Genomic DNA, 12,047 nt, shown 5'->3' on the forward strand with positions numbered 1-12,047 from the left:
AAATTAAAATTCGAAAATTTTTTCTAAAGCCTCCAGGGGACTTCGTTTTCGCACGAAAAAATTTTATGTGCCCTTATTGCATCCGGACCCACAATTATACATTGCGGGTGTGATCCTGAAATTATTTTTTTTTTAGATTCGATACCTGAAACGCGCTGCCATTAAAATATCAACAGGTTTTATTAGATAGATAAACGTTTATTTTTCGGCCTGCTGGACTTAAAAAATTGACTTACTTACACTTCCATTTTCTTACAGAATTTTCTTACTGCTATTTCTTACAAATTACCATCCATCCTCACCTTATAACTAATCCGCTCGCTTATATATCCTAACCTTCCTCGCTACGCCTCGCCTCGCACGCATGTCTCTCTTTCCTCGCTATGCCTTGCATTGCCAGCCTCTGTCTCCGCGGCTAACGCCTAATACTTAACCACTATTCACAATATTTACAATTTTCTTACATCTACTTCCTCCCATATTTACAATCTTTCCTTCTTCATTCCTCTTCCTCCTTCCTTCTCTTCTTCTCCATCTTACCCAACACCCCCTGCACAGATGCTATTGCCCTTTTGTTACCCCTTTCATGCAACAATACCTCCATGCTTATCCCACTCCTTTCCACCTCTTCACATTCCTACAACCAGTGCTCAACTTTCGCATCCCCCTTTCCGCAAAATTCACACATTCTCTTCTCTCTAGAAAGCCAGAACCTGTTATAATTCTCCATGCAACCGCATCTAATTCTCGCTATAAGTTCCTGACTTCCTTGCTCTCCTTTCTCATACAAATATTGCGCTCTCTCCCTTGGCATAATCCGCATATAGTTCCCGTTAAACCTTGACACTCTTATTTCTCCTCTCCTTCTGTTTTCTCTTTCTCCATGCCATTCTATTGCACCAACTCATATATCTTCCTTCCCCGTGCATTCTTCTCACTTCATCCATCGGCAATCCGTTCGTTCTAAAATAGCTTTCCTTTTCCATCCCCATGTTTGTACCACTAGGTCTGTTCTCCATCTCTCACCAACACTCCCTAAACAGCTTACTTCCCCTCTCTTCAAAAAATTTCTCATATGTACATTTTGTATGACAAATGCATGATTTCAGTCCTTTTCGATGCCTATGAAGCGGGGCTAAAGCTCCACTCTTTACTCCCTAGGGAGTAGAAAGTGACGTCAAAGCTGAAAAATCAAAATTATAAATCTATGAGATCGCATTTTACGATGATCAGCACACTCATCGTAAGAACTGTAAGGAAATTCTTAAGTACAGATAATAGAGTTTTGCGGTAATTTATGGAAATTTACCATATTTACCTGTAAAATTACCATAAATTTTCGGAAATTTATAAAAATGTTTAAATTAAAATTGAAATTATTTCTTGAAAAAAAAGATCCTACTCCTTCTTCACTCAATTGGGAATCGAAACACAAAACTTCTGATTTCCCGTCAGGTGCTTTTCCAATTAAGCTAATAGAGGGATCAGAATAAGAACTCTTAATTGAATAAAATAAGACTAATTTTTAGCTAAGTGTTAATGGTCAAAGTAATTATTTCAAAAATGAATCTATTATATCATCAGCGAATGGTACCTTACTGACAGTAGACAATCCTCCAAACCATGAAGGCCAAAAATCCACAATATCAATCAAGTTAAGAATCTTCAATAACAGAAAATGCTTAAGGACGTACCATCGCTACAGCCGAGATCAGTCAGTCGACTACGTAATCGTAATACCTACACTCGTATCGCCAGATTGCGATATTTAACGTTCAGAAGCGCAAGTTTCGTGATTAATTTTTTTTTCGTGTATATGCAGGAACCAAATGGTTAATATTATTTTTGCACCTCAATTATGAAATATTTGTTTTTCATTTAAAAAACGATCAATAATATCTTAATGCTGGTTACTTAGATAGCACTTAGTAAAGAGCTCAAAAGCGCCATCTCTCGTAAGACGCAATGTTAAATATGACGAAATTAAAAACTTTAAAAACTTATTTATAATGTACCCTAGGCTTCTGAGATTTTAACTAAGTACTTTTGGTGATAATATTTAGATATCGTGAAAGTTTGTTTGAAATGGTAATGAAAATTCTTGTAGAGATGGTATCGCCCTAACGTCTTAATTAGACTAGATGGAAGATAATATTTTCAAATTAAAATTAAAATTATTTCTTGGAAAAAGATCCTGCTCCTTCTTCACACCATTGGGAATCGAACCACAAAACTTCTGATTTCCGGTCAGGTGCTTTTTCAATTAAGTTATTAGAGGGATTTCAAGAAAATAACGCTAATTTTTAGGTAGGTGATAATGGTACGAGTAATTATTTTAAATGAATCTCTTATATCGTCAGCGAATGGTCCGCTACCGACAGCAGACAACCCTCCAAACCATGAAGGCAGAATATCCACAATATCGATCAAATTAAGAATCTTCAATAACAGAAAATTCTTAAAGTCTTAAACAGACTAAATGGAAAATAATATTGTTTTGAGTAATATTTATAATATTGAAGTTAATAATTGAATTCATGTTGAAGTTAATATAATATTGAAGTTTTGTGGTTCGATTTCCAATGGAGTGAAGAAGGAGTAGGATCTTTTCTTTTTAAGAAATAATTTTAATTTTAATTTGAAATTTTTTTCCATCTAGTCTGATTAAGACGTTAAGCATTTTCTGTTATTGAAGATTCTTAACTTGATCTATATTGTGGATTTTATGCCTTTATGCTTTGGAGGGTTGTCCACTGTCGGTAAGGTACCATTCGCTGATGATATAACAGATTCTTTCAAAATAATTACTTGTACCATTAAAACCTAGTTAAATTAGCATTATTTTCTTGAATTAAGAGTTCTTATTCTGATTCTTCTAATAGCTTAATTGGAAAAGGACCTGACCGGAAATCAGAAGTTTTGTGGTTCGATTTCCAATGGGGTAAAGAAAGAGTAGGCTCTTTTTTTCAAGAAGTAATTTTAATTTTAGTTTGAAAAGATTATTTTCCATCTAGTCTTATTAAGAAGTTAAGAATTTTCTGTTATTGAAAATTCTTAACTTGATTAATATTTTGGATTTTATGACTTCATGGTTTGGAGGATTGTCTACTGTCGATAAGGTACCACTCGCTGATGATATAACAGATTCATTTTAAAAAATGTTTAAAATTGAATTTTGGATAATTTATGGTAAGTTATCGCATTTAACTGTAAAATTTCCATAAATGTCCGGAAATTTCCCGAATTTTCCGTAACACGCCTATGGGAAAAGTGGCTTCCGTTGATTTGGCTGAATTTTTAATATCTTACGTGTCTCTTCATTCTTAACAAATGTCTCAATGAGAACAACGCCCAAAACTCAAAGGGTCCTAAGATAAGGTCCGTCGAAGTCAGTATAATGGGGGTATCGGCTCTAAAAGTTCACTCTGTCATTTTCCTTACTCGGAAGAGTGATTTCGGTTATTTGACTGAATTTTTGATATGTTACGCGTTTCAGCGTCCTAAACAAATGTCTCAATGGGAACAAAGCCCAAAACTCAAAGGGTTCCAAGATAAGGCCCACCGAAGTCAGTGCGATGGGGGTATCGGCTCTACTCGTCAGTCTTAAACTCCTTTGTCATCGTCAGTCTCTCAGTCTTTATAGTTATAAAGTTCTTCAGTATTATGTTTTTTCTTGCTTGAGATTTCCAAGTTTTCACGTTCTTTATACGTTAAATCAATTTTGATATTTTTTTGTGTACAAATCGCAAGTGCCGTTCAAGTATCTTAAAAGGGACTGTTGAAAAAGATAATACAGGTATCAGCAATCAGCAATCAAAAAGTCAACAACTGTCCTACAGAGACCATTTCAAACTTACCGCCGATCTTCTACGCAACACTATGGTAAAACTTGCCAACTATTGTTAAAAGAACCTTTAAAAGACAAATGACGATTGCTGCGATCGTCTTCTGTTTTCGTGCATACACGACAAAAAATGACGATCGCTGCAATCGTTTTCTGTTTTCGTGCATACACGACTAAAAAGCGACGATCTCTGCGATCGTTTTCTGTTGTGGTGCACATACGACAAAGAAATGACGATACTAGTAAGGTGACGGCAGCTGCCTTTTCACTTGTAATCGTAATATCTCTTTTCAATTGCTTTGACTTTGTTAGATTCTGGAGTAGAGCATGTGTTCTCGAAGTATTTCAATAAACATTGGGAAGTTTGAACAACAAAATACAGTAGTTTGGTTATTTTATTTCAGTGCTGGTTTAAATATTTTTTTTTCGATTATTAATCTCGCACCTGTATATTTGAAGATACATTTTTATATTAAATGTTAAAAAATAAGTTCAAATATTGTTTCTTTTTCACTTTTGAAACCAATATTTAATTCTCATAAGTGACAGTTACCACTGCTTGTGGTTATCAATTATATGCACTTGATGAATATTTAATAATTTACCTTTTTCACAACCAAAGCTACGAGAAAAAGTTGTGCGTTTTACCTTTAATACTATAATATCGAGCATGGCGTAACGTATAACATATTGTGTATGTAATGACGCTTTTCCTCCTCGTACCATGCGACTTATGCGGAATTTCACCATTCAAAAAATGGAGATTGCTGTGAGGTAGCGTAAGGATCTTAACCGCCCTGCTCTTGAGATCAATGATCTTTCACGTGTTTGTTCTTTCTGTGATTTATTACTTACATGCGATGAAGCGGCCTTGCAGAATCCAGAGAGTCTTAGATTGAATGTTCTTGAACAAAAATCTACTGAAACATGTATGATTTGTAATCGCCTGAATAATGATTTACAATGGCTTAGTGTTCAGGCTCGGGTTGATATATATATTTGATCAAAAGCATTTACGTTCCCCAAGCAACTCGTATCTCCTTGTAATACCTTGATGAAACAGGTTTTCTTTTAAGAAACTTCTATGCTGGCTTGCAATATTTAAATCGCCCTATAATTTTGCTGGAATAGACGTCAGCAGATTTTTTACACTATTAAGAGAATCAGCTCCGAAAAATCTTTGAAGGTTTCTTGATGCTGACACTTAACTGATGAAGATTTTACTTATCTCACGTCTTTATCAAAAGCTCAATTTAACGATTTACATGAGTTTTGTGTTCCTGTTTCTGGAGGTAATAACTTTCGTAAGGTAACCATGAAAGCTCTCTTCATATTTTTGTGTAAAATGTGCAATTGATTTTCTGATGAACTTCTAAAGCTTCTGTTCAATTATGACAGTAGACAGGGAATAAGTATGTCGAGTAATGCAGTGAGGAGTTCGATGATGATGCGATTTGTACCAGAAAATATTGTTCTTGGAGCGTTAACTTGACAACAATGTATCGCACAGCATGTGATTCCATTTGTAAATGAATTTTACAAGCACAATCCAAATGAATTGATGGCCGTTACAGCTATTGATGGAATTATAGTTACATTAAAAAATTAGGAAATTACAGTGTCTTGTGTTATAGATTCTTATACCAAGTTATGACCCAGGAAGAAAGAATCCATTGAAAAGAGGACTCTGTGAATTGCGTATCTGTCATTTGCAGATCCAGAAAGTGAAAACAGAATCAGTTTGCGATTATGTGAATCGGTCATTTTCTCAAGCAGCTTCGAGTCTGCCATGTACTGCTATGACCATTTCAAGCAAGGTTATATTGAATCGTTTTCCTTATTCTTGAATGAGACCGACTTTTTTGCGGTTAAGCTTCCATATTTTACACGATTTTTTAAATTGATAAATTATCGAAAGATTAAAAGAAATCATGCGCAGGTCCACTAGAGTCCAAATAAAAGAACACACCATGATCGCGTAAGCTTCATATTACCCGTGCCATTAATTTGAAAAAATAAAACGGAGCGTTTATTAATCCAAAAACCATCCTAGTCAGTTCTCCAGTTTCATCCGGAGTAATACGGAGAATCAGTTTCGGTTGCTATACCTGTTTCTTTCTATTCGCAAACAATTTCTCTGATCTTCAAACGTTCTATATTACTTTCGCGATAAGGGTTATAAGGAAATGGATTACTACCTGATTTTAATTTGATGTCCATCGCTATCGCGCCAGTACATCCCAATTCCGTGAGATTTTTCGAAATCATATCTCTAAATTCGTTTAATACCTTTAACAAGTCCTGTGCTTCCTCTTTCGGTCGATATTCGACTACGTTGATTTCCTCTATAAAAATAGGTTGAGGATCTTCAGTATCCTTGATTGCTGATACAGGGTGAATTTCTGCTCGATCGATAGTTTTTAAGCAATTCGACATCAGGTCATTGTCGGTCAAGTTCATCATCGGAATCTGGAACTCGTTGCTGCCGCACCAGGTATTGATTAAATTGATCGAGTGCAGAGGGAGCGCAGTCGCGTTCAAGGCAGTTAAAATATTCGGATAGTTCTCACACGAAACATCTTTTAGATACGCACCGGCGCTGTTTTTGAAAAATAATGAATTTCCAATTTTATAATAATCCACATAAATACTGTCCGTATATGATCGTCCTATTAACACGTCCGTTTTCAGAGTGTCGTCCGGGACAACGCGAATGTTGATACCGGTTACTGTTACACCATCTACCGTTACATCAGCTGTCACGATTCCCCGAGATGTTACACGAAAATGATTTGGCCCGAATGATTTTAATTCAGCTTTGTTTGGCACAATTTCAAAACTCTGGAATACTGCGGCGATATTTTTATTAAACAATCAGATGCGCCTTGATCAATTTGCGCACAAAATTTTTGATCTCTCACGGCCACTTCTTTTATGTATTTTTTCAAATTATTATTATTTTCGGCACTAAGCACTTGACTCACTTCCGATCTCTCATTACTCTTCAACACCATGCAGTGATGTTGAGTATGACCCTCACCATCACACTTTTCACACCACAGTTCTCTTCGCGGTTCAGGACAGTGTCTCGACATGTGACCATACTTGCTACAATTATAACATTTCGGATCACCCACTTCATTACGAAACGGGGGTCTGCGGTCTGGATTGGGTTTCGCTTTTAAATCTTCTATCGGCTGAAATTGTTGAAGCTTTGATCCCTCGGTGGCATTCTTCTTTGCTTCGTCCGCTGGTGTTCGCTTTGAAATAGCGGCTTCTTTCGTCCGTCGGATGCGCTCCGTTCGTTGATCATACAAACGTTCATGTTTACGCATGTCATGCAGTAGGTCGTCGAGGCTTTTATGCTTTTTTGCATCAATCGCCGCCACCCATAAGTCCTTAGCCCAGAGTCCTATCAGCAATTGTTCCTTGATCTTCTCAAAACTTAAATTCAGTCCGTGACACAATCTGGCCTTGTCCATGCAGTAGGCAATGATTGACTCTGATTTAGACTGCACATGTTCGGTCATCTTTCTCCACTTGGTGGTTAAATTTTCAGACACGATGAACGTATTGCTGAAAGCTTGTTCGAACGCCTCCCACGTGGTTAGTTCATCAGATTTCATTTTGAACCAATTTAAGGCTCCGTCAAAAATTTGAATACTACGACTGAGATCCGGTAAAAAATGATACGTATCGACCGTCGGAATCGAATCTGTAGCCGGAGATACACGTGGGATAGTCACTACTCGGTCATTAATTCTTTCGAAAGCTGCGTCGCGTCGGCGATTTTCTTCAATCATGATAGCCATGATGTGTTCAAAAAAATTCGCTTCGGTCAGAGGTCGAGCAATGTTATTTATTTGGAAATGATTTTTGGCACCGTCTTGATCACGATGAAGTTGAGAGTCATTTGGGTTGAAATCGGGTTGCACGAACGGATTCGCACTGCGTTGTAATTGTAACCCGGTGTTTCAGAATACCCGAAGCTTGATTCTACGTTCGAATCGACAGTTGATTTTGTTGATCGTTATTCAAGCTACCGGCGTTTTGTTCTAGGCCGCGAAGATGTTCAGGACTCTGTTGCAGCGGATAGTCACCGCGATCGCGTGGTTCATTTATCAGATGACGGGCGCACAAACCTTCTTATACCAAGTTATGAGTGGGCCGGTCGTGTTCGAATTAAAAAAAAAGCCTTTCTGTAGTCAAAAACTGAGTACTTTACTTGGCAACAAAAGTCAATAAGTCAACATAAGGGACGATTTTCGTTCTTAAACCGGTCGCTCAATCACCTCGACCATGCTCGCTCGAACTACGCACTGCCGGAATTTTCCATCTCTCTTCTCAAATAGCACATTCATTTGTAATCGATATAGCTCAATAGTCGCACTTCCATATCGCTCTAAATCGCGCTAAATTCAGTTGAATGAAACACATTTCTAGCCGATGTGATTCGTGTATTAAAATTGGTTTCAAAGCTTGAACTTGGCAATTTGTCAGCGGATAAACGAAAAATCCCAAAAAATAAATGAGCAAAAATAATAAAAATGTCGAAATATAAAAATCCCGAATTGAAAAACTATTGAATATTAAAATTAGCTATAGTTTATAACATGACCTTATTTGAAAATTCCATAAGAACAAAATTTTCGACAGTAAATTACCGAATTATAAAATTGCCGAACCAGAAAATTACAGAATTTAAAGGATCAAAAAAATTGTTCTGTTAAGTATTATTTATATTTTGAAATGCATTAAACAAATACTTTTTTCAGAGAAATTTCTTTAATGTTCAAAACTGTATAAAATAATGTTTAAAAATTAAAAATTACAATAATAAAAAAGAATGTATTTCTGAATGAGCAATTTTGTTTAAAAATGTGCACAGTCTTTAAAGTAATTTCTTTATACAATTTTTATATAATTATTCGGGAATTTTACAGTGTCGCACAAAAGACAAAATAAAGAAGCCTAGTTTTTCATCGATAAAATATAATAACTATGGTAGTATTATTTATTCTTATTGAACTAAATATTAACATAAATCAATAGGGAGAGATAAAAAATACTAATAATTGTGTAAGAATTTATTTAAAAAAGAATATTATGAATGAATATTTATTGATTAAAATCAAGCCACAATATTTACTTTCAAGTGAATATTTCAAGAATATGACGGTGCCGTGGTATCCTTGAAAAATTCGGCCCCTTATGCATTTTTTGTTAGAATATTTTTGGCACAGTCGTTGCAGCTCCCTTTAGAGGTCCTGGTACCTCTCCTCCTCAACCTTCGTTTTAGCAGTGATGTTGTAGTCGGCCGGAGCCGAGAATTCGATCACGAATATGGTTTATTTCTCGAAGTCTTTGAGAAAGATGTCAGGCTTCGAGTGTGCAACTGAGATGGCTGTCCGAAAATTGTAGTTCCAGAAGATTTGTCACTTCTCGTTTTGTACAATTGATTCTTATCTCCCTCAGAGCGTTCGGCAGGGCATGGTCGCGGCCAACACCGAAAGAGTCACAAAGATGGTAATAAAGGATTCTTAGGGCCGCATTATATCTGTAGAGATATGTAGTTCCGGCGTGGGCGAAACACTGAGATAGTATGTATTCTAGGTACTCAGTATGTGCATAAAACCTTCTGAAACGGTCGCTGGGAACTTCTTTACATAAAATGAGGTCGCGGTATACTAAGATGGAAATTACGCTATCCTGGCACTCAAAAATGAAACCCCTTCTAGCTGAATTAAGCCCTGAAGACTTGAGAAAAGCAAAAGTTTGCTCTTTTGACAAGGTTTCTTTAATGTTTCCGTGCATTTTCTTGTAAAGTAGCTTTGGTTGGAATTTTTCAACCACAGATTTCTTTACTTCGGATTTTAGGGACGAATTATGTATATGTAGTAATGCACTTTTCTCACTTCTGATGTTAAAATTCAGGCTAAGGGTCTGGGCTGCCTGTCCTGTGGCATTCTAAAACAACACTTATTTGCCAATCATCTCGTGGTAACTGACAATTTTTAGGAGGGGATCTCTGCTATTTGCAGCGATGGAAGTTATGCTTATAAAAATTCGATTATGCAGACACTGGCGATTCTGAAGTTCACGTCCGCCTTGATGGCGTGAAATATATAATCGCAGAAGATACAAATTTAAATGCAAGCTCCTATGTATAGGCATGATCTTAAGTGTGGCGATGTCAAGGGCCTTCCGCTCGTTCTTCGTCCATTGAACCACGCCAAACAAGTGGACGATATTTATAGCACTCAGTTCATCCATATCAAATACATGATTGATCTTTTTCTTACGGTGATTAGTGTTGTCACAGAGGTATCCAGAAGAATTTCGTAGTGCGATAGATAGAGGCAGAAGTGGGATGCAAAAAAGCAGGTGCAGCCCTGAAAGAAGCCCCTATCTTTCTTACAGGCAGATGATAAGTCCATGAAAGGTTGAATCGAAAGCTTTACAGTAGGTAATTCAGGCCATTGACAGGACGCGTTGATGAACTTTTGCGTCTTTGAAGGTGCACCTCTCAATTAGTAGGCTCTCTCGGCTTCCTGCTACACCTTTTTTTGAGCCACTTTGTTCGTACATCTCTCTTCACACACGCTCAATTTTTCGAACAATCTGTTATTTAGGACCTCTGTAAAGATCTCATACAACAACAATATTATTCTTCTCATCTCATTATCACAATTCAAATACATAATTTAATTTTATCGTGCTGGTTTTCTGCATTCTTACTATATTCAAAATCTTTATTATATTTAAAAATTGGTGTTCTTTTCTTCCTAAACTAAAAATCTTGTTGCACAATTAAAACTGGTAAATATCATACTTATTATTGAATCCTAACCTACAATTCGTTTGTTATTGAACTTTTACCAACATTTATTTTGTTTTTACAGCATAAATCTGAGGTATAGTTTATTTTAATAAATAGCAAACTTTCCTTAAGTTACCTTTACTACATTATAACCCGCATTAAAAAAAAAGAAAAAACTGACTTACTCCAAAAGCGACTAATGATTTTCTTAACTAATTCGTAAGTTTATTATCTACTACGATTCTTTTATAATTGTTTATATTTTTAATAAGTTTATTGTTTTTTACAACTTTTTGAGAAGCAATAGATTCTACATGATCAAAATTTTTCAATAATTTATGTGTGAAGTAGGGTCAAAGCACTTATATAAAGTTGTTCCGAAATGTTGTAACCCAGAGATGGTACCACTTGTCAATGCGATGTTCAGTGGGGTTTGAGTCAATCGCAGTGTTAATCTCGACGTCGAAGAGACGTGACATTCTCTGTCCCAGTATATGTGACGTGCGCCGAAAAACTCTGAAAAGTCAGATTTTTCAGGGTGAACGGTCGAAGTCGACCTGATAGACGCTACTTTTAGGGGAGAGGGAAGACTCACGAAATCTTCCCTCTCTACTTACCACTCCATTCCTACAGAAAGAGATAGGTCGTAGACGTGGCTCACAGGCGGGGTAAAAATGAGACGCGGTGAAGTATTGGTGAGTGGTGGGAGGTGCTTCATGGGATCTCGTGCTCTCCAGCGAAATCCCGATTTCTCGGGTACCTAATAACTCAATTATTACCAAAAATAACGCTCGCAAATTTTTTCCAATGGTTTTATTAAAAAGAGCAACTCAGAAACTATTGAAACGTGCAAAAACCTCGATTTCGATTTTTTTTAGAGTACGCCCCCTTTCTTCAGCGCACGTCACATATATTTATTCAATATCTTTGTGCGTTAATCCTGTGGTTTTTCTCTATACAACAATACATAACATAATTGGCGACGTGGTAGAACCGGACAAATTTGGATAACTGAGCCTTAGCAGGGATGGCAAACTCGTAAAGCATTAAAACTATTAGAACAGTTGTGTCCATTATACAAGGTGCCTCAGAGTGAAGTGTCCAGACTTATATAACCGTATAAATATAAAAAATATAAAATTCGTTTTTTTTAATTACTTGAAGTTTTAATTTATGACTTATAAATTATTCAGGCTGGATCAATCAGGAGAGCGGTATAAATTTCCATGCGTACATGAGCCTATGACAAAGCCACCGAACGCGTCCTCGCGTCCACTCCCTGGACAATTGTCCAGGGGTGGTCCCGAAGGAATTAACCCCCAAGCGGAGGTGTGAGAACCGTGCCGAAAGCTGAATGGCACCTGGGTGAGGTGTCTAGAACGG

General features: G+C 36.7%; 1 protein-coding gene across 7 annotated transcripts in view; it reads left to right on the top strand.

The window, feature by feature from the left end:
• Positions 1-12,047, top strand: part of LOC117181461 — a 163,483-nt gene that overhangs the window by 63,120 nt on the left and 88,316 nt on the right. The window lies entirely within an intron of this gene.

The sequence above is a fragment of the Belonocnema kinseyi genome, chromosome 10 (assembly GCF_010883055.1).
Source record: "Belonocnema kinseyi isolate 2016_QV_RU_SX_M_011 chromosome 10, B_treatae_v1, whole genome shotgun sequence".
Classification (NCBI taxonomy): Eukaryota; Metazoa; Arthropoda; class Insecta; order Hymenoptera; family Cynipidae; genus Belonocnema; species Belonocnema kinseyi.